The following is a 24,148-nucleotide window of genomic DNA, read 5'->3' as shown; positions in this document are numbered from 1 at the left end:
CATCCATGATCCCAACCCTATCTACCTTTCTGCAACCAACCATAGACGAAATGTGACCTTTTGACCACACTGCATACCTGAATTGATCCAGGGATAAAATCTAAGCTTTAAGCAGACTCTGTATCATTTAATTAGTCCTCCATGAATATTATTCTTGCACCTTGACTTTTGATAAAGCCAGGGAGTGACTCAGATATTTTGTTATCTACCAGATGGGTTGGAACAATTATTTGTGTTATTATTTAAGTACAATCATTTTTTAAAATCCACATGCTTCAAAAGCATGTACTTTAAAAATAAAACTAGCAAAGAGAAAAAAGTTAGTGACTCCTTATGAAAATGAAAATGTCCAACCTAGACTTCATCCTGAGTAGACATTGCCTACCTCCGCTTGGAGGAGGCCTGGGGAGTATTATAGAGAGTTTATAGATTTTTCTCAGAACACAAGTTGTGGGTCTGCTCCAGGATAAGGACAAATCAATCATCAAGGTTCCAAAGTTCTATGCTGTAGACCATGGCTTTAACAACTTAAGCTTGGAAAATTTTCAACACAGAATTGCCCATAGAAAAATCTCAGAAATCTATCTGTGAAATTTCTGAGCTTGAGAGCTTCTTAGTGAAACCTCTGGGGAAAGTTTTTGTGAAATATTATACCCCTGACTAATAAAAATGAGTGACACGCTGTTTAGAGTTGTTAGCTAAAAACCAATTAAACCTTGGAGTATATCTGCCAAGAATGTGTTTAGAGAAAATTGACCTTGCGAAAATTCTGTCTGATAGGGTACAGGGTAGAAAAATTTTGTGTTGAGTCCAGTACTATCACAGATTATTTCTTTTTCATTTTTTGCAAGGTGAGACTGGTTTCTTTCAGTTTCTGATAATCTCAATGATGCTGTTGCTAATTGGATATTTCTTTACAAATTATTAACAAATACAAATGTTATAGTTTTCTATACAATCAGCCAAAAAATATAATTAAATTAAGTGCTCAGAGCCTTCTAACTTTCTACTTACTAGCAATGAACCCAAACACTATATATTAGAGTTGTTCTCAGCGACTGGACTTGTGTGTAATGAGTCACTGCTTAATCACTTACATAATGACTCCTCTCCTGCATCAATGACATCTGGGTTAAAATGTCAAATTCTAACCCAGGTGCTGTGGTACTGTCGTGTAGAAAGCAAGGACTAGATTAAGAGACATACCATGAGAGGGTGAGAGGAAGGGGGAAGGAAAAAGAGAGCACCCATGTTCTTATACCTTAAAAATAATAAAAACAACAAATTTCCCTGTAATTTCTCTTCAAAAATTATAAAGTATTGTCAACTTAGTGCAACAAGTAGAATAGCAAGAAGAAAAATAAAGGAAAAAAAATGAACTATTTGTCATTTTTCCCACCTCTTTTTCCCACTCCACTTCTTATTTTCTTGGTTCCCCAAAGTGACAAACATTCACAGTGTGGTGAGTATTGTTTCACAAATTTCTACATGCTCATGTATGTGTGTGTGTGTGTGTGTGTGTGTGTGTTGGTTGCTACTATTTTTATAAAAAATGGGGTCTCACTCTATGTACTAGGCTTCAGTTTGCTTTTTTCTGTTCCTGTACCTCATATCCCATGCTGTCAACACATTAGTTTCTTGAAACATCCCCTACAGCTTCAGGTTGTTTTTATCACTCTGAAAAGCAAAACAAGGTGGTGTGTTGCTGTTTTCACTTACTCTTACATCTTAGTCTGTTTGGGCTGCTATAACATACCACCATAGACTGGGTGTCTTCTAAACAACAGGAATTTATTTCTTACAGTTCTGGAGCCTGGGAGTTAGGATTGCAACATACGAATTTTGGGGAGGAAGAAACATTTCATAGCATTTTGTCATTAAAAAAAAAAAGATAAGATAACTCTTGACTTGGAAACAGAGGGAAAGACAGGGTTTTATCATTGCTTTTGCCTTCAGTTAATTAATGAAAAATTGATTGAACTACTAATGTTTTGTTCATCATATTTTTAGTGTACATTTGTTTATTTCTACCTTGTTTTGATTTCCCCCTATTTAAGGTGGTTTAGAAAATTTATTTAAATAACATGATGAAGAATGTGGGAAAAAGGGAAAAGAAGATCAAGAATATGGTGATGCTGGAGAAAATACCAATGCCCGAGAATGCCCAGGGAAAGGCCCTGAAGAGACACACTTTGGTGCCAGCTTTGTCAGTCTTGGTACTTCTGAGGCCCAGAAAGTTCATGTCAAGTCTCATGGATCTTGAATTCAGCTCCTCCATTCTTTCAGTGGACCTGGACTTGAGCCTTCTTTTATTCATATAGGTACCAAGTAATTGCTATAACCAGTCAGCACCACGAAATGAGGTCTCTGGTGAGGGACTTGGAAAGAGTACAGCAGAGAGGGCTCTGGAGCCTCAGGTAGGATCACTCAAATGGCTGGGTGATGTGAAAGACTGAGACTGGAGTTCTACTTTCAAGGAAGCTTCTTGCACCCCTCCTGGGCTGGGCTGGCTGAACCATAGGCTTATCTGGGATTGTGCATGGAGTGCCTGCCTGTGTCTCCTCCAGCATGGTGGTCTCAAAGTAGTCAGAGTTCTGTGCTGGCTCGAGTGCCTCAAGGGCAAACAAGGCAGAAGCTGTAATGGACTTTTTAAGGACTGTACCTTAGAAATCACATGGTGTTGCTCCTCTGTACACTTCTGTTCAGAGGAGTCATGAGCCCCTCAGATTCAAGGGATGGCCACATGGGCTTCACCTCTTGATAAGAAGATTAAAGAATTTATGACCCTTCCATGAAAAAACTCATGTGAAATATTTATCTGAAAAGCTTTATGTTTGCATTGTATCAAAGAGGGAAACTGAAAAACTAAAACAAAACAAAACAAAACAAAAACTAGGCCAGCAATTTTGCATAAGCATTGCTCTTTTAAAAATGAGGCTGACTATATCCTGAGTCTAACTAGACTGGACCATACTCTTAGAAATTCTATGTGTTGGCAAACTATCAAAGTCAGAGAAGACATTGACTAAATTACAGAAAGTTTTTTTAATTAGGTACCTCATTCAGCTGGAGCTGTTTAAACTATTCTAAAGGTAAAAACATCACCATGACTAGGTAGTCTCAAACTGTGCCATAAGATTCAGGGTCTCGGCTCTAAGAGTAAAGCGGAGAAAACCAGCAGAAGCTTCCCAAGTGCCATGTGTGGTTTGGACTTCAAGAATACAGTGGACTTTCCACCTCCACAGGTGCCCTCATTAGCTCCAAAGGTGATGCTTAGCCCCCTAATGAACTCACTATATGGAATACTGTTCTCTTTTCTTTATTTCTTTTTTTCTCCTCTCCTCTCCTTTCTTTTCTCCCTTTCCCTCTCCCTCTCTTTTCTTTCTTTCAGACAGGGTTTTGCCCTTCAACTTGTGATCCTCCTGCCTCAGCCTCTTGAGTGCTGAGATCTGAGGCATGTACCACCATACCTAGCTTACTGAAGGGTTTTCAATGGAGTAAGATGTTTATAGTAGCCAAGTGCTGGTGGCTCATGCCTATAATCCTAGCTATTTGGGAAGCTGAGATTGGGAGGATCATGGTTTGAGGCCAGCCTGGGCAAATAGTTCATGAGACTGCATCTCCAAAATAACCAGAGAAAAATGGAATGGAGGTGTGGCTTAAGCAGTTGAGTGCCTGCTTTGCAAGTGCAAAGGCCTGAGTTCAAATCTCAACTCCCCTACTCCCCCCAAAAAAGATGCTTATAGTAAAACATGGCTAGTTGGTGGGCCTGATATCAGGTGTTCAGGATATAAAGCTGAATGAGGTAATGTAGGTTCCTTCAAAGAACTCATGATTTGAGGAGTGTTCCAGGTGTGTGAACAGATAAATTACAGCATAAGCTATTATTTGTAAAGGATAATTGTGATCTCAGAGGGAGATCTACCTGCTTGATTTCAGCCTGGATTGCCACCCTTTAACTACTTCCTTTCTGTTCACACCTGAGCATTTGAACCCTATCTCCTATCTGGCATTCCAGGATGTCTCCTTGATAGACTTCAAACTCAATGATTCCCTCTGCTTGGGTTTTTTTTTTTGTTTAATTACTGGAATTCACTCCCCCCGCACACACCCTTTCCTCTAACAATCTCTCTCCACCCAATATCCTGTTGTTTCTTGTCTCTGTGTATAAAAGTCTGAGAGAAAGAGATTCATTCATAAAAAATATATATAAATGGAGAACTAGCCATAACATCTGTAATCCTAACACTTGGGAGATTGAGGCAGGAAGATCACGAGTTCAAAGGCAGCTTCAGCTACATAGTAAGACCCTGTCTCTTTCTCTCTTTCTCTCTCTCTCTATATATATGCTGGGCAAAATGTCAGATTCTGGAGATACAGTGGGGAGTCAGTGTGTCCTGTCAGTAGGATACCTGCTGGTAGGATATCTCCTCCTTCCCTCCTTCCCTTCCTCCCTCCCTCCTTCCTTTGTTCCTCCTTTCTTTTCTTCCTTCCTTCCTGTGCTGGGATTGAACCTAGGGCCTCATGCATGCTAAGCAAGCACTCTATCATTGAGCTGTATCCCAACACTTAGGTTCTTAAATTATGTGCTGCCCCAGTCCAGTGTGTGTGTGTGTGTGTGTGTGTGTGTGTGTGTGTGTGTGTTGGGGGGGGTTAGGTCCCAAAGAAATCAAAGAAGGTTTTCTTAGCCAGGTGACATTTGATCTACTTTTTCAAAAGAAAAAAATAAAAGTTTTATAGGTTGAAGTAGAAGTAGAGTGTGGAAGATCAGATATTTTACACAGAGGTTACAAAACATGTAAAAAATAGGAAATAAAACTTCCTTGGAATTTTATTCAGCCATAAAGAAAAATGAAATTTTGTCTTTGCAGGTAAATGGATGGACTTGGAGAACATCATTTTAAGTGAAGTTAGCCAGGTTCAGAAAGCCAAAGACTGCATATTTTCTCTCATATGTGGGATATAGATCTAACACAATATAAGCAATATTATGAAAACAGGTCACTTTAAGGGGAGTCACCTATGTGAGAGGGAGGGTAAAAGAAGGATGTTAAGAAGGTGAATATGATTGATGTAGAATTTTTAAACCTGTTGAAACCTTCATAAAAAGAGGACTAAGTTAGAAAGGAGAAAAATAGAGATGAACCAAATATAGGTTATAATACATATATACATGGAAATGTCACAAGGAAACTTCTTGTGTAGCTGTCTCAAACAAACAAAAATGTCATTTTAATTTCTTTTACAAAATCAGAGAACAGGAGGTCAGAACAGGTTTGGTCTGGGGGGTGGTACCTGTGAGAGAGGGAAGAATGTGATGTGGGGAAAGGGTGTACGAAGGTGAATATGGTACAAAGACTGTGTACACATGTATGTAAATGGAAAAATGAGACCTGTTGAAACTATTCCAGGAACGGGGGGGGGGGGGGTGGGAGGGGATAAAGGAGAATGAGGGAGATGGTGAATTCAGATATGATATATGTGATATATTGTAAGAACATTTGTAAATGCCACAATGTACTACCAGCACAACAATAAAAAAAAGTGTGGTAAGGCATAGTGAAATTAGAAGTAGATTCACGTTGCATTGGGAAAGGTCTTGTATAGGCATTCTGATTAAGTTTGGACTTAATCCTGTAGGCAAGGGAGAATCACCAAAAATTTGTAAGCAGGATTGTGATAAAATTAGATTTGATAATCTAAGAAAGAAAACCCAGAAAGATAACTGAGGGAGTGGGAGACAGACAAACAGGGAAAAATCAGTCAATCTCTTTAGGGGAGATTAGAACTAATGAGAGTCTGAGTGAAGAGTGAATGAAGGGAAGGTAGGAGAAATTAATTCCAAGATACGGTTCTAATGGCAATCCATTAGAGTGGAAGACTTGAGACAAGATGAGGTCATGAATCTAGGACAGGAAAAGAGGGAAAAACTTGTGAAAGTAAGGTGATAACCTAGTTTTTTTTTTTTTTTTTTAAAGAGACTTATGTATCCAAGTGAAGATTAACAGGAGGCAGTTAGGGACTTTGATCTGAACCTAACAACAAAGAGAAGATGGGCTGGAAACCAATCTTCTGAGGCCATAAAAAGGGATAATAGACAGAATATTAAACAAATATTTGAGAAGTTGTGAGACAAAAGTCATCATAGATGTGGAAGCAGCAATCCTTGAGAAGAAGCAGCAAAGATTAGCTTCCTAGAAGGGAGGAAAGGTCAAATATCTGAGGATATTAGTTTGTTCTTGACCAAAGTTCTGTGAGTAGGTGGCTCATATGTTGTCACATGGTGAGGTCAGGACTACAATAAGGACCAGTTGCCAACCATGCTGCTTGGAAAGTTGCCACTGACCACTGATATTTTGTATGGTCCTTGGCCCTTTTTCCCGGTTCTTGTCAGGAATCAGAATGGAGTTAGAACACTCCTTAGACTGATTTCACTCCTGAGCATGGCAGGAATGTTGTTATGCCACTCATAAGAAATTTAAAAACTTGTGGATATTGCACCTTGAGAGAGATAATAACATATTAACTTTAACTTAAGCCAGTCTTTCAATTTCTGTTCCTAAATTTCATTTGCCTAATGCCTTTGTTTGATTGAGTACCACTTTTTGTTTTCTGACAAAAAACTCTATTGTGTTAGAGATGTTTTAAAATAGACCTTATGCAGTTTTATACTGGAAAACATTTTAAACTTTTCTAATAACTTCCTCCCCAAGAAAGATGTAAGAATTTTCTTCATCAGAATTAAATATAAAAGCTGACCTGAAGAAAAGGCTTTTGTTCAAATTTATTTGTTTCCATAGTTTATTTAATCTATAATGGGAGGTATAATTATTATAAATGCCCTGTTTTTAAAGATAAGTTGTTAAATTTGCACAGACCCTTATGAGAAGTATTTGGTACCAAGAGATCTAGGCTCAGTTAAGATGTTAAGTGACATGGGGTGTGGTGGAGTTAGGTAAGAATAATGCTGGCTGAATGCCCTGGAAGGATTAATATCCAAATACTGGTTTATCTAGCCGGATGAAAGCACTGATTGTAGATTAGAAGATTGTATGGTAACCAGGTGACCTGGAAATTATAAGAGGGAGGGAAGTCACCATGAAATCCAACCTAATCAAACCCATAGTCTGCTCTAGAGAAGGTGATATTGAGAAACAGCTTAAGGTAGCCCTGAAATTCACTTTTGAAATTTCATTCTCCCACTCCCTTATTCTTAATAGCACTTTTGTTTTCATTTTTTCTAAGTGATAAGATCTATGTGATGACTCCTTACTTTTCCTTTAAAATTGAGTGCTAATCGGCAGTGTAATTGAAACCTTTCCTGTTTAGCTTATAAATGAAAGCACCCATTATATGCATTTAACTAGGCTTTCTTTCTGATCATAATCTCTGCTGTGAGCTGCAGTGGTAATCATGGAACATCTACTGGCTCGTATCTACTGAACTATCTGTGTATAAGCTGTATTTTTCTTACTTGATAATAAATGCCTTGAGGCCAGGAAACACTAACTTTTCATCTATCCATCCATTCATTCAACCATCCATCTATCTATGGGACATTTGAATACCTGTACGTTTCAAGCACTGTGATGAGATTAGCGATAAATGAGACAAAGTCTTTCCTTCAAGAGGATCATACTCCAGTAAAGGCTGTTGTTCCCATTCATGATTGCACAAAAGAATCTCTTGGGGATCTGGGATCTGCTCCCAGGAATTCTGTTTTTATTATGTTGGAGTTGGATCTGGGCATCAGTATGCCCAGATCTGGTTTTTCAAGGTTATTCAAGGTTATTCTGGTAGAATATGAATAAAGAATTACTGACTTATGCTGATAGACTTACATTATATTAATTATTATTATTTTTTTTGCTTAGCTATCTTGAGACAGGGATTCACTATATAGTCCAGGCTGAACTCAAACTCAAATTCCTCCTGCCTCATCCTCCAGAGTGTTAGGATTATAGGTGGAAACACTGTATTCAGAAAGAAAAAGCCATAAAGCGTCTACTTGTGCTAAAAAAGAAAAAGAAACAAAATTTTATTGGTTCACAGAAGAAAATATGGTCATGTGTCTCCCCTCCATTTTCCTCCTTACAGCACCAAGCTCAGAAAATAGGGTCTTGAATATACTAACTTAAGCATTTCTTTTTTGTTAGCATAAATAAATTGTACAAACTACTTCCTTATGATACTTACATATATGAATACAGTGTACTTTGATCAGTTTCATCCTTTCTATTAATTTGTCTTATCCCCCCTTTAAATGTTTTCATTCTGCTGTTTTCACATTTATATGTAATGTACTTTGACCATATTTATCCCCATTACTCTCCCCTATTTCCTTTTCCCTTCTTTCTTGTCCCCCTCCAAACAGTCCACCTTAAATTAAATATTTCTTTAATTAATAAATGTATTACTACTAGATTTAATAACCTCATTAATATCATTGGATGATGCTCTTTATTGCAATTAAATTAAACAATTCTTTTTTGTCTATTGACTTCTTATCCCAACTCAAAGAGTTTTGAGTCTATTTTTTTAAAGAAAAAGTAAATTTAGTTATTGCCATATCTAGCTTTATAGCTTTTGGATTTTTTATTTTATTTTGTGAAATCAAACTCATTTTTGTTTTGGCAATATTGTGGATTGAACTCAGGGCCTTGTGTTGCTAGACAAGTGCTTTACCACTCAGGCCATAACTCCAGCCCCTCTAAATCATCTTTTTATGGGAAAAGTATTTCTTGTGATATTTAAGTACATTTTGTATATATGCAATCCTTTTTTTGCTTTGAAAAGTTTAACTTTTTTCCTCAACTTTTTCTAGTTTAATCAGTTTATAAATATGACATGTAATTTATCTATTTTAATGAACTTCATATGTTTAAAATTATAATTGCAACTCTCATCAGATGACTCTAAAATTGTTGAACAAAGAACACTTGACTAGGGAGAACACTGAAAAGTGAAATACCATGGTGTTTCCATTCAGTGGAGAACCCACTGTTGCTCAGACATCTGATCTGGAAATTACTCTCCTCCCTTGTGTTCAGATGAGAGAAAGATCCTCCGGTCCTTACAGTTAGCATGAACCTGGAGAGCACATAGGTGGGTGGACTGCCGAGTGCATGGATTAGAGTCCAGCTGTAGTCATGATGAGAGAAGCCAATTTTGGGGGAACATGCCATTAGAGACAAACACTTTGTAATTTATCAAAAATTATAAATCAATTCCTTAGGAATACTACTTATAAAGCATAGTTCTTATAGTGAACTTTGAGCAGTTTTAGAGCAAAATGTGAAAATCTGCAAGTAAGAATTTGGTATAGGAAAATGATGTATCAGCATCAACCGTATTTTCTCAGCTCCCTTGCAACCTGTATGACTAACTTCTGATTGAGAGGATGTGGGTAGAACTTGTAGCTTCTGCCTTTTAAAGGAAAGGTGGTTCCTTCCTTTGGGCTCCTTGTTCTTTTCCACTGACAAGAACATGGGTGTGGTGGGTGAGCCATCATGGACCATGTGGATGAAGACAAAGAGAAAAGGAGTTAAGGACCCTAAAGACTCCACAGAGCAGAAGTACCATGCCCACACAGACATGTACATGAAAGAGGAGTAAGCTATCAAATTTAACTTAGTATTTTGTGTCTCTGTCATAAATAGGTGATACCATATCCTAATTTACTAATCCCTCTTCTTTAAGTCAACCATGTTGAATTAAATACAGTTCATGGAATTGGCAGTTTGGTTTTGTCTTTTTACCTTTATCTGTGCTGTTCTCTATGACTGAACTGAATTTTCAAATACATTTTTTTTTCTGTTAGCCAGGTAAATGCCTCCTTATTTTCCAAGTGGAGATTAAATATGCATATTATCTGGGAAGTCTTCCTTGGTGCTCCCATGTAGAGTGATCTCTTTTTGGTTACCCTCACTAGACTTTGTACCATTTAATTATGATACTATCTACACTTTATTGAGTACCTTTTATGAGCCAAATACTTAAAATTTATTTTGTACATGATAAGTCATTTAATCTTGCAATGACTTTATGAATGTGCGTGTGTTAACAGTCTGTCCTGTGATACTTCAGATACAGTTGCTTTGCTGATTTGGGTGACACCACCTGCATGGGCATAAAGTGAAGGAGCTAATGCTGCAGAAGAGGGGAGAGAGAGAGAGAGAGAGAGAGAGAGAGAGAGAGAGAGAGAGAGAGAGAGAGAGAGGAGGGAGGGAGAGAGAGAGAGAGAGAGAGAGAGAGAGAGAGAGAGAGAGAGAGATACCAAGATCAAGTGGGTAGAGAAGAAGGAAAGGCAGAAGCATTAACTACAAAGGCGAGAGGTATTTGTGCCAGTCTGTGTGTTTTTATTACCTAATCTGATTCCAATTTGGGGCCTATCTCTAAAATCTATAAATGTCTTATATTAATTGAGGCCTCCATAATATTTTAAAGTAGTGTTCTTGGTTGTGAGGGAAGGCAGATATCAGAGCCACAGATGAGCCAAGGATGCTCATCAAGTGTGTGGTAGTAGGGTATTGGTGATTGTGTTGACCCACCATATAGGAAAACCATGGCCTGAGTCTCATTGGGTTGGCTCTTGTAACAGAGCGAACAAGAGAAAGCTGCTGTCTGGGTGGGTACCCTCAGGCCATGTTAGCAGAAGGTAACCCTTAGACAATTGGGTGGGATTTGCAAGTTGTTTTCTTATAAAATCATCTACTTTGGCTTCTTTTTATGTTCTTATTTGCTTTTTCTCTCTTGCCATATTCTCTCAAGGTTTTGGTGGCACTGAGGTTTGAACTCAGGACCTCAAGCTTGCGAGGCAGGCACTCTTTTTTTTTTTTAGGTAAGAGAAAGACTTTATTTTATTTCATTTTTTTTCATTTTTCTTTTACTATTCATATGTGCATACAAGGCTTGGTTCATTTCTCCCCCCTGCCCCCACCCCCTCCCTTACCACCCACTCCGCCCCCTCCCTCTCCCCCCCCTCAATACCCAGCAGAAACTATTTTGCCCTTATCTCTAATTTTGTTGTAGAGAGAGTATAAGCAATAACAGGAAGGAACAAGGGGTTTTGCTGGTTGAGATAAGGATAGCTATACAGGGCATTGACTCACATTGATTTCCTGTGTGTGGGTGTTACCTTCTAGGTTAATTCTTTTTGATCTAACCTTTTCTCTAGTACCTGGTCCCCTTTTCCTATTGGCCTCAGTTGCTTTTAAGGTATCTGCTTTAGTTTCTCTGCATTAAGGGCAACAAATGCTAGCTAGTTTTTTAGGTGTCTTACCTATCCTCACACCTCCCTTGTGTGCTCTCGCTTTTATCATGTGCTCATAGTCCAATCCCCTTGTTGTGTTTGCCCTTGATCTAATGTCCACATATGAGGGAGAACATATGATTTTTGGTTTTTTGAGCCAGGCTAACCTCACTCAGAATGATGTTCTCCAATTCCATCCATTTACCAGCAAATGATAACATTTCATTCTTCTTCATGGCTGCATAAAATTCCATTGTGTATAGATACCACATTTTCTTAATCCATTCATCAGTGGTGGGGCATCTTGGCTGTTTCCATAACTTGGCTATTGTGAATAGTGCCGCAATGAACATAGATGTGCAGGTGCCTCTGGAGTAACAGTCTTTTGGGTATATCCCCAAGAGTGGTATTACTGGAACAAATGGTAGATCGATGTCCAGCTTTTTAAGTAGCCTCCAAATTTTTTTCCAGAGTGGTTGTACTAGTTTACATTCCCACCAACAGTGTAAGAGGGTTCCTTTTTCCCCGCATCCTCGCCAACACCTGTTGTTGGTGGTGTTGCTGATGATGGCTATTCTAACAGGGGTGAGGTGGAATCTTAGCGTGGTTTTAATTTGCATTTCCTTTATTGCTAGAGATGGTGAGCATTTTTTCATGTGTTTTCTGGCCATTTGAATTTCTTCTTTTGAGAAAGTTCTGTTTAGTTCACGTGCCCATTTCTTTATTGGTTCATTAGTTTTGGGAGAATTTAGTTTTTTAAGTTCCCTGTATATTCTGGTTATCAGTCCTTTGTCTGATGTATAATTGGCAAATATTTTCTCCCACTCTGTGGGTGTTCTCTTCAGTTTAGAGACCATTTCTTTTGATGAACAGAAGCTTTTTAGTTTTATGAGGTCCCGTTTATCTATGCTATCTCTTAGTTGCTGTGCTGCTGGGGTTTCATTGAGAAAGTTCTTACCTATACCTACTAACTCCAGAGTATTTCCTATTCTTTCTTGTATCAACTTAAGAGTTTGGGGTCTGATATTAAGATCCTTGATCCATTTTGAGTTAATCTTGGTATAGAGTGATATACATGGATCTAGTTTCAGTTTTTTGCAGACTGCTAACCAGTTTTCCCAGCAGTTTTTGTTGAAGAGGCTGCTATTTCTCCATCGTATATTTTTAGCTCCTTTGTCAAAGATAAGTTGCTTATAGTTGTGTGGCTTCATATCTGGATCTCGAGGCAGGCACTCTTGCTGATTGAGCCACTCCACCAGCCCTTTTTTGTGATGAGATTTTTTTTTTTCAAGATAGGGCCTCTCAAACTGTTTGCCTGGGGCTGGCTTCAAACTGCAATCCTCCTGATCTCTGCCTCCTGAGTAGCTAGGAGTAGCTAGCCACCAATGTCTGGCAAATTTTTTTTTTTCTTTTCTCTCTCCTTCTCTCTCTCTCTTTTTTTTTTTTGGTGGTACTGGGGTTTGAACTCAGGGCCTCACTTTACTAACTTACTAGGCAGGAACTCTACCACTTGAGCCACTCCACCAGCCCTTTCAGGGTTGTTTTATGATACATAAAATATTTTCATTTTTTCACTAGTCATGAATAATTCTTTTTTATTTATTAAGTTATAAAATGTCACATCAGCTACTAGTTGGGTTTAGCCATGGGGCAAACAACCACTCTGAGAGACTTGTGTGGTGAGGACATTGCTAAATTCTGATGAAATAAAACTGCCTTTAGTTCGAAATGGTGTATTTAAATACCACTGCTGAGATAGAATGTTGTTTCAGATTTTACATACATAATTATTGTTATTTATCCCATGTAGATATTTGACTCAACTCAGGAGGAACTTGTCTTAGACTGGGAGAATGATCTTTTCCTTCCTTTTGCTGTCTCCTGTTTGAATGCCGATGTTACAGTTTCTATAAGAAGACAGGTATTGTTACATGCTGGTGTTGAGGGTCCTTGCCTTCATAGGCCAGAGAACTGGCTCATGAGGCAGTTGAATGATGAGCTAAAGCCGGTATATAAAGTAGGATTTATTAGAGAGAAAGGAAAGGCTACAGCTAGAGAAGCTCAGTGGAGCCCCGAAGCCGGTAGCTGGCTGCACAGGTGAAGGCTGGGGTTTTTTTTTTTCAAACTCTGGGTCAGGTGGGTTTTTCTCATTGGCCGGGGATTCGAGGGCTTTCTCAGGTGATCTGGTTTGGTTTGCACTTTACTGGGGGAGAGGAAACAATCTTGAGAGCATTTTGCTCATCAGCCCTGTGGCAGATCTATCAGACTCTGTATCTGTCTTTAGGATGCAGGAATGCAGGCCTCCATCTCCTCAGGATGCAGGAATGACAGTGCTCTCCCTGGGGGATGGGATACTCACTCATCTGCCTTAGGTCTCCAGACCCAACAAATCCCCACTCTGACACAAGCACCCAACTGCTGTTGTGGAAAGGGGCGATGATTCATCTGTCTTTTTTGTGTTGACAATGGGGCCACAAGGGCGGGACGGTGGGGGGGGGGATAGGGGAGCGGGTACTTGTCCAGGGGTTGACTCGTGTAGTCACTAGCTCTCCCCACCACTCCCGGACAGAATGGGATGGAGCGCTCATGCTTAGGCAGAGGTGAGTATTCCTTGACTAAAAGCTGGAGTTTGATCTGTTGGACCTGTTGAGATATAAATCTGGAGAGAGCGTTTATTATGTAAGACCCAAATAGGAATATTAGAAGAAGCATAAAAAGGTGGTCTGGCAAGGGCTGCATATCTAGGGATTCAGATTCTGCAAAATCCTGTAACTCTAAGTTGCTTTATGGTATGGGGGAGAGGGAAACGGAGGATTGGGTAGATTCCCTCATGACTCAGGGAGTGAGTCTGTCCCTTTAAGAGCACACCTAGGCAGGTGACCTGTTGGAGGCATGATTGAGCCTTGTCCTTAGAGACTCTGTATCCCTGGGAGGGCAGAAAGTTTTTAAAAGGACTCAGTTGCCCTGCAGATGAGGGGCTCTGTGGTTCTAAGCAGAAGTACGTCATCAACATATTGAAGAAAGGTGGCCTCTGGGTAGTGCCAACATAATAAGTCTCTGGTTAGGACCTGTCCAAAAAGATGAGGGCTGTCTTTAAACCCTGTGGCAAAACTGTCCAGGTTAGTTGCTTTAAGGGTTTGTGGGATCTTTAAAGGCAAACAGGGGCTGACTGTCAGAATGCAGGTTAAATATATCACTTTTGGATAAAAGAGAGCTTTAGTTCATTTTACATAAATTGACACTTTCAACTTTGTAAATGTTTGTACCATATTTAGATAAAGTATAGACACAACAGTTATAAGGTAGTCATTTAAGACACATGAGCAAATACATAAATGAACTCTGATTTAGTAGTACTTAAAGCTTGGTGAGATCAACAGAAAACCCAGGTAATTTCTTTGATAAAATCTTTCCCTATAACAGTTTTCTGTAGATGTTACTCAGAGCAGAACAATATTAAGATAACCTTGTTATTTTATAGACATAGAGAATTTGATTTTAGTTTGACATGACCCTAAAAATCTTTTAGGTAACCCTTAGATTATAGTTAAGTTTAATTTTATCACACACTGAATCTTTTATTATACACTTTAAAAACTTACTCAAACCTTCATACAACATTCTAAACCCTTTGATGGTTTGTCCTTATCCCTCCTCTCCATATTTGAAACAATCTTTAGGACAAACCCTTCTTTACAAAATCCTTTCTCATCCAAAAAAAAAAAATTCCTTTTTTCCTTTAACTTCTTAAAAAATACATTCAAAACCTATCTATATCCTTTTCACTTGTTTACTTTATAACTTGTATTTTAAAATTAACTCTTATAAGAATTTTTAATTTATTATAGGGGCTGGCGCAACTAATTAGTAGCCCTTATTTTTTTCTTTTTAAGGAATTTATGATAGGCATAAGGCCTCATAGTCCCTCAGGCTTGAGGGGATATTGTTTTGGGTGTGGAAACTATGAGGGATCTTTGAGCTTTATTTGAATAGGGAGGGCTATCCTGGCTCACCCTACACTCATCTCATCAGTCCACACTGTGGGATCTATTTGTTCCTGAAGGAGGGGGCAGCAGAGATAGATGCCTGGGGGGAGGAGAATCTGAACTTTTAGTTGAGATAGTAAATCCCATCCTAGAGAGGCACTGGAGTTTCAGAAACTATGAGGAAAAAGTGACAAAAGAGGAGGTCTCCCCAAGAGCAGGCCAGAGGTTGGGTAAAATATCGCTCTAGGGGTTGGCCAGATTTGCCCCGAATGATAACTTTTGTCACTGGACCAGGGACCAGGAAAGAAAGGTAAGAGAGAAATGGGCTCCACTGTCTAGCCAGAAAAGTGACATTTTACTTTTCTGCCATTATGGCTACCACGAGGCTCATCAACATTGATGTCAAGAAGTGGAGCCTGGACAGGGGGCTGGGACCCATCAATTCATAGGAGGTGGCACCTCACCTTCCATCTGAAGATGGGGGCACTTAGACCTCCAGTGGTTACCTTTGCGGAGAGGGCAGGGTCCCAGTTGGGTGGGGGCTAACTCCTGGGCTGTCCCCCTTCTGGGCAGTCTCTGCAGAAGTGACCCTCCTGTCCACCATGGTAGCAAGCTGGGGATGTAGGCCCCAGTTGGTGGGGCCCTCTCTGAGAGCAGCAAAGAGGTCATGATGTCTCCTATCTTTTTCTCTCCTGTTAGTAAGGTCCCAGTCAGAGTATACAGACATGGCTAGCTGTATTAGTTGGTCCAATGATTTTTTTCCCCATCAGCCACAGACTTCAAGTTTTTTATGAATACCTGGGGCCGACTGAGCTAAAAATTTATCTTTGAGGAGAACCTCTCCCACCTGTGACTCTGGGTCCACTTTGGTATGCTTTCTGATAGCGTCCTTAAGATGCTGTAGAAAGGTAAGGTTTTTTTTTGTTTGTTTGTTTTGTTTTTTCCATCAAGGCCTTGCTGTCCTACAGTTACCTGGAAATAGTTTAGAGGTTTGACTTTGGTCCTTTTTAGTCCTTCCATTATGAGATGGATTATGTGGCATTGATGCCATTTATCCTGTTCACCTTTTTTTTTTTTTTGATTTAGCAATGCTGGAGAATTAAACCCAGGGCTTTGCACATGCTGGGCAGACACTCTCCCACTGAGCTGTGTCCTCAGCCCCAAATATCCTTTTTCCCCCCCTCTTTGGCTATACTGGGATTTGAACTCAGGGCTTTATGCCTGCAAAGCGGCAATTTACTGCTTGAGCAGCACTGTCAGCCCCCTCACCATTCGGATTTTCAGTGTGGATCTGTCAAGGGGACTGTCTGTGCCCCTGTGCACATTTATTTCCTCATTTTTAGGTGTCATGGGTATTGGGGGTCATTGTACTTGGTAATCATTTCCAACCTGAGTGGACTGGGCCAGAACCCATTGCTTTTCTAATGAGGAAAGAGTTTGGTCTAGGAGAAGCATAATATCCTTTTATGTCAATTCACAGAGGATCACAGAGATGAAGGCTTGGATGTATTTGTCAGGTGTATCAGTATAGGTGTCCAGATGTTTTCTTTTAAATTTCCCTTAGATCTGATAACTGGAAGGGGACATAGATTTGCCCTCTTCCTAACATTGCCTGTTGAAGGGGGAAGCACCCATTAGGGGGTTCTGAATATTAGGGTGGCTTAGAAGGTAGGGCAGAGGGTGGAGCAGTAGAGGTGGGGGCCTTGTCACTGATAAGAGGCTTTTCTGGTCCTCCTTCCCCATGTTTATCCTGTGGCTTACAAAGAATGGCCAGCATTTGAGTATCTAGATAGCAATTTTGGAGCCAATCTGGGTGGTCTCAGAGATGAAAGAAAATTTGTATAAGGGACCTCAGCTCAGTTTTTCTCCCTTTTACAAGGTCTAATTGGAGTATGGTATTATAATTTAAGAAACCCTGTGAAGGCCACTTCTCTTGGTCACCCAAGGTATACTGAGGCCAGACCTCAGTACAAAGCTTCCAAAATTTCCTTTCAATGTTTCAATAGATAGGCCAGCGGAGACCACTTGGGAACTGAGGCCAGAAGACTGGAAGGGGCAGGTTCCATCTAGAAGGACAACAACAACAATAAACTGGGTCAGTTCCCTTCTTGTCAGCATCCTGACTGGGAATGACCTTACTAATGAGACCAGGAGTCTCTGCCTTGTGTCTTTTCCTCTGACATCCGTGGTCAGGTCCGGGAAAGTGAACTGGTTGGATTAGACCACCTGACTGATGCAGTAAGAAGAGAAAAAAAACAAAACACTAGGATCCTGCCTTTTAGCTAACAGCAGGCAGCCTCTTTAATAAAGGCTACCTTTTTAACAAAGGAATACATTGTCTGTAAGTTAGAGAAGAGTGTTCAGAGGGTGTCCTGGGGCAAAAACAGTACCATAAGGGACTACTAGTGCTAATATTTGGAGGGAAAATTTATGCTGAGGTTGAAAGCATAGGAAATTTTAATGAGAAGTTTAGAGACCACAGTAACATCCATTTTGCTGTTCCGGGGAGGTTACATTAGTACTTTTTGAGACCATAACCTTGAGCTGACAGTTGGCTTACAAGGGATGGGTCTGGTGGCCCGAGGCATGAAGTGGGGCTGGGAGTGGGGCTTGCACAAGGGGCTGCCCACCCCCCACACACCCAGGACAAGCGACCCTGTCTGTCTAGGCCTGATCCTGTGTCCCATCGCCCCTCCCCCTTCCTGTGTACACACGCCTGCACGCATTTATTTTTCCTCTCATCCGTGCCTAGGGGCCGGCGTCCCTGTGCATGAGCATGCCTGTTTGTTTTCCCTCCTCCTCTTGTGGGGGCAGAGTGTGGTGGCTGAACACACTTGTGCCTAGCAGTTGATTTAAAGTTGCTTTGGACTGAGGGGGCTGACAAACTAGTGAGAATAACTTAAGTCATAAGTTATCATGATACAAGTTTTTCATGGGAAGCCAGGGTCCCAGTAAGCCCAGGGAGGAGAAGGCAGACAGAGACAAAGGACATGTGGTGAGACCAGGGAGGGATCAGAAAAGGTGTCCTGACATCTTAGGTAAGGGAGAGGAAGGCAGAGTCTGGAGGCATGACACAAGTCTGAGGGATTAGCAATCATGTGTGCTTCTAGATTGCTCCCACTGAGTGGTACCGGAACACTTTCAGCAACATGAAACCTCCACTCTCGGGTCACTGTCTCAGGCAGAAGGGGCATTGGGGAGGGTGGAAAGAGAAGCAGTAGTCAGATGCCATAATCAAACAGGACTCCCCCAACGTAGCATGAGGCCTACCCAAATAAACCCCGGGCTTGGTCTCAGCCTGCAGGAAGGGAGCATGAGCACCCCGAGATCCAGAATTGCATTGAGGCCAGAGTTGGCAGGGAGTGGCTGGCTTGACACCATGATGGGAAGTCCCTCAGGAAGATAGGAAGAGACAGGCAGGGCGAGCAGTGCAAGGAAGTCTGCTTTTGGCTAGTCCTCAGCAAGGGGTTCTCCCAGCATCCAGCAGGGCGCTGGACACTCAATGGTCACACCTTAGGCATGCCCTTGTTGGTTTGGTGCTCAAGTCATACCAACCTTGGTCCAGAAGAAAGGAAGTCCCTTCGTAGGTTGCCAAAATGTTATGTTCCATTGTCGAGGGCCCTTGCCTTCACAGGCCAGAGAACTGGCTCGTGAGGCAGCTGGATGATGAGCTAAAGCCTGTATATAAAGTAGGATTTATTAGAGAGAAAGGAAAGGCTACAGCTAGAGAAGCGCAGAGGAGCCTGGAAGCCGGTGGCTTGCTGCACAGGTGAAGGCTGGGGTTTTTATGGACGTTCTAACTCTGGGTTAGGTGGGTTTTTCTCATTGGCAATGGATTTGCGGGCTTTCTCAGGTGAACTGGTTTAGTTTGTACTTTTATTGGGGGAGAGGAAACAATCTTGAGAGCATTTTGCTCATCAGCCCTGTGGCAGATCTATCAGACTCTGAATCTCTCCTTTAGGATGCAGGAATGCAGGCGTCCATCTCCTCAGGATGCAGGAATGACAGTGCTCTCCATGGGAATGGGATACTCACTCATCTGCCTTATGTGTGCAGACACATCAGTATGACCATAAAGTCTTTCAAGATTTGATTCCTGCCACCTTTTTACTTCTGAAAGAGTGAACCCCCTAGAACCCCTTCTCTCTTCAATGCTGCTTTACGCTTCCTATCCCTTGGTTGTCTCTACTTGAAATTTCCACAAACCACTTCCTGTTCTTCCTATCCCCTGTGTCGACATCATAAAATTCTACTTTTCATTTATTTCTAAAATCAGCTTTATTGAAGTATACTTTATGTACAATAAAATTCACCAATTTCAAGCGTAGATATAATTCAATGACTTTTGATAGATATATGCAGTCATGTAACCACTACCACAATTGTAATGTAGAACTTTATTCTGAAAAAATATTCCTGTCACCTTGCTACCACCTGACAGCCTCCTCCACCTTCTGCCCCATCTCCCGACACCTACTGACCTGATTTCTGTCACAATGATTTCAGTCTTTCAGACTTTCACTTAAGTAATATCACTCATCATGTAGTCTTTGACGTCCAGCATCTTTTACTTAGCATAGTGCTTCATGCCTCCTGGAGTTCATTCTTAGTTCTGAGAAGTGCACCGTTGTATGTATGAGCCACAGTTTTTCCATTCAATGGTGATGGGCATGAGGCATTCACTCTTCAAACTTTCTCTACTTCCTTTTCTGATATCCAGTTCTGCCTTAAAAAGTCTGATAAACAGTCTTTTCCTTTGTACTTATAGAAGTCATTGCTTATTTCCCACTGTCTTTGAACATGCTTCCCATAACAGATTTTTTTATCCTTAATAGCAAAAATCAGGGTTATTCACTACTTGTCTTCGATGCTTACTGCTTCATAAACACACAAAGATGGCGACTTGACCAGACAGAAATCTGCAAGTGTTGATGACTTCTAGGTTAGCCTAAAGCAAGATGAGAGTTTAAGATTAGAGGCATCATTGAGGATGTCCTCACTACTAAGCTGTGAATGTGGCACTAGTTTTATGACCCAGACTGTGAGATAAGGAGGGCTGAAACAAATCTGGCTGACAACTGGAAAGACCTTTACTTTTTCCAAGAAGGGAAAAAAAAATTTGGCAGTTGGGACTGAATGAAATATACTGACCATCCTTGATTAGTTTCAGTTTTACAGGTCTCTGAGGAATTTGAAAAGGGTGTGGCAATTAAGCAATAGTGGAAGTTTCACACGCCAAATAAACTAAGTACTGTGAGGTTTGCAGAAGTTCTGAATATGGTCCAGTGATTTTCAGTAAACATTTTATTAAATTTCTCAATACTGGGATAACTGCAAAAAAAAAGAAAAGAAAAAAAACACCTAACAAGAAAAGAAAAAAAGTTATGATAGACAATGTTTCACTCATAAGACTTTTAGTAAATGCTGTTTTGTTCAAAGAAGACTGAAATATTTAGCAGTGACTGGTAGGTACAGATTCATTCTTTTATTCAAGTGAAAATTTTTTTCTGCAGATAATGTTTATTCTTATCCACATCTAGTCAAATAAAATCAGAAATACAGAGTGGTTTGAGAGACTCTAGGAAAATTAATTGACAGGTAACTAGGAGCAAAGTCCTTTAGTAGTGACTGGGTTACAAACTTTGTACTTGAGGAGGTGTTTTGGTCCCAAAAGAGAGGAGAATGAAGGAAAGTACTGAGAAGTGGGAGGTGTGCAGAATTTTCCCTGGCTCATGGCCTGTCCTGTCTTTAAATACCTTATTTGAAAAAATGTACTTAAAGAAACATCATCAAGAATATGAAATATCAATGAAGACATGACAGACTACATTTTAAATCCGGATGTTGTGTGGCCTCGGTTTATATTCTTTCATGCCTCTGTTTCTTCCCTTGAAAAATAAACACATTGATAACAGCTATGTCTCACTGAGCACGGGCCAGGTGTTTCACTTTCAGTGTTTTGGGTCTTTTAAACAACATAAACTATGAACTATAGAGAAAATCAGGTAGAAAGAGGTTAAATCATAATGAGTGAGCTGCTAAGCCAGGCTAAAGTAGGCTCATTGGTCTTAATAGCCTGTTCTGTTTCTACTGTACAAACAAGGCCTCAACAATGCTTTCCTCACTGTGCTGTTTTGAGGAATTAAGACTGAGCATGTTATTTGTAAAGTTGGTACATAGGATGCATTTTAAAATGTTAGTTTCCTTGTCCTTTACTTCAAGTATCAAAATCCTGCTATATCAAAATTGTTTCCATCTCTAAAATGTGTGTGTGTGTCTGCCTATGTATGTGTGGTGCATCTCTGAGTGTGTGTGTGGTGGGGAAGGGTGGGTGTTAATTAAATGTACATGTTGGTGGCAGTCCCCAGAGATTAATCATGAAACAGATGTTCATCTCTGGGTCATTTAAAGTTCATTCATTTAAGGGAAAAGAATTTCTTTTTTTTAATTGTACTCTGGGCATAGATATAAAGGGAGGACTAAAAATGGAGGGGGCGGGAAGACACACAGTTGAGATGGAAACTGTGCACCATGCTTGTTATATAAGAAAGCAATCTAGGGATTGCTTTAATGTGGTTCTCTCTGTTGGGGAGCTAAGAATGAGCTGAACATTACAGGACAGGACTCAACAGGCTGGTGTGAGATGAACAGTTTTCCTTTTGAGGACTGTAAGCTTGCAGGCCAAAGTCCTAGTGTAGAAAGATTTTTTTTTAAATTATTTTTTGAGGAAAGGACATACTGTCTAGGGAACTAGAGGCAAAACCTCTTTGGGTCACTGGGGTGATTTAGCAATCCATTAATGATGATATGCAACTAATCTCTGAAAGGCCTTTGGCCATATCTGTCTAGCTCTGTGTAGCTATGATAATTCTGAGGTTGTGTGTTGACTGATAGTCTGTTCAAAAGAACTTTAAACTATAGCTTCCAACTAGAAAGAAAAAAATAATCAATAGTCAAAGAAAAATGAGGCTGATAATGAGCCCGAGTTTCAGGCTGTTGAATGGTACAATGTACTGCAAATGTGTGCCAAAAGTTTATAACGGAGTGAATTAGTAGCTAAGTCTTCCCAGAGAAGATTTCAGTAAATATTCCTGCCTCTTTTCTTCTTCTTCTTGCAGTAGACCTGTATCCACATTTTGTCAAATGGATAAAACAGTTCATAAGCAGACAGATGGCCAGAGTGACAGTCGAGTTTTGGGCAGCACAAATCCACATTGGCCTTCTGATTCCCGGCACATGATCATTTTGCTATCGGTCTGCCAGCCCTCTGAAATCAAGGAAAAAGAAATTTGTTTTAACAGCTCTCTTTCTTCCCCACATTGATCTACTACAAAAACAGAAACAAGTAAAACACAAGAAACAAAACAAACCCTCACGTCAGGCAGTGATTACAAGCTGCAGAGGCTGAACTCATGGGATAATGCATGTCTGAGTACCTGCCTCTGTGAGGCTGTTACCAATTGTAATTCTGGCCCAGACATGCTGTTCAATTAAAGAAGGTGCTCAAATCTGGGGATTTGACAGGGAGGTCTAATTATGAAGAGTAATTACTTTTGTGGGCTTCAGATGTGCCTGAAGCCAGAGTGAGCAGTGCCAGGTCAGGGCCCTCAGCACTGACCTTTGCTCCTGGAATCCTTGGTGACTTCTTGTTTGAGAAGCTCTTTCCAAAGAAATCCCCAGAAATGTTTACTCTTTTCTATTTGGAAAGGCACTGAAATGAGTGTATGCAATTCTTGAAGAGTTATTTTGAAATTTGCATTTTGTGGTCTATCTCATAACTCAGTTTTGTATGTGGTGTCTTTTGCACCTTGGGTCTTAGTTGCAGCTTCCAGTATAACCTTCTGAGTATGTGTGTGTGTGTGAATGGAGATGAGAGAGGGAGAGGATTTGGTGATTATTGTTTTCTTCTTTACACTTGAATTTATTTAAAAAATTTAAATAATAACCACATATTACTTTATCAATGAGAAAGCCCAAGGCCTAAAAGAAACCAGGCAGCCAACCTATGAAATAGTTTGATATGTTCTGATTTTTTTCTTTTAATAAAATATTTTAAAGAATGCATGCTAACTTGTTAAGATTCTTTCTGGGAAAAATAGTAAAAACACATTTACTTTTCAATTATCTCTTTAATATCTTTTTAAAAAATTAAAAAAATTTTTTTTCTTTTATTTATATGTGCATACAATGTTTGGGTCATTTCTCCCCCCTTACCCCCACCCCCGCTCTTACCCCCTCTCTTTAATATCTCACTGGTAAAATGCAGGGGTCAAGAAAAGCTCGATCTGTTTTAGTTAAAATAATGATCAGTTAGTATTTATGGAATTTGCATGAGGAATTAAACACTATTAATTAATTAGTTTAATGCTCACAATAATCCCAGGAAGGAAAGAAAATTTTATCTCCACTTTTAGTGATTAAGAAATTATTAGGAGCTGGTTGGTGGCTTGGTTCAAGTGGAAGAATGCCTACCTAACAAGGAGCGAAACCCCAAGTTCAAACCTCAGTGCTGTCAAAAAAAAAAAAAAGAGTAAGAAATTATTAGGAGACTGATCATACAGTTATAGGAGGTGGATTCCTACTGAAGATTAACTGGTTCTTGAGTTAAGTTCTTCCAACAAAATTAAACTTTGATAAATATCGTGATGGCTGTGATGGCTGTGTGTGCATGGTAGTGTTTTATGTGTCAGTGTGGTTAGCCGCTGTTCTTAGATTTGGCCAAATGTTGTTATAGATGTTTCTGTGAAGGCACATTTTAGATGGGATTAACGTTTAACTTAGTAGACTTTGAGGAACACTGATTATGCTCCATAATGTAGGTGGGCCTCATCCAATTAGCTGAAGTTCTGACTTGCCATATCCTTATTCCTCCTGCCTCCTGCAGAAGAGGGAATTCTTTGAATAGACAGCC

The 24,148-nt window shown here is 40.1% G+C and overlaps 1 long non-coding RNA gene across 1 annotated transcript in view; it reads left to right on the top strand.

The window, feature by feature from the left end:
- The first annotated feature begins 4,215 nt into the window (after window positions 1-4,215).
- Window positions 4,216-24,148, top strand: part of LOC141410728 (uncharacterized) — a 34,278-nt gene continuing 14,345 nt past the window's right edge. The window contains exon 1 of the long non-coding RNA XR_012435518.1: window positions 4,216-4,302. This is a non-coding gene — a long non-coding RNA (uncharacterized lncRNA). The remainder of the gene's footprint in view (window positions 4,303-24,148) is intronic.

This window comes from Castor canadensis, chromosome 9, assembly GCF_047511655.1.
Source record: "Castor canadensis chromosome 9, mCasCan1.hap1v2, whole genome shotgun sequence".
Lineage (NCBI taxonomy): Eukaryota > Metazoa > Chordata > Mammalia > Rodentia > Castoridae > Castor > Castor canadensis.
The sequence above is the reverse complement of the archived record's forward strand: the minus strand, read 5'-3'. Positions and strand labels throughout refer to the sequence as shown.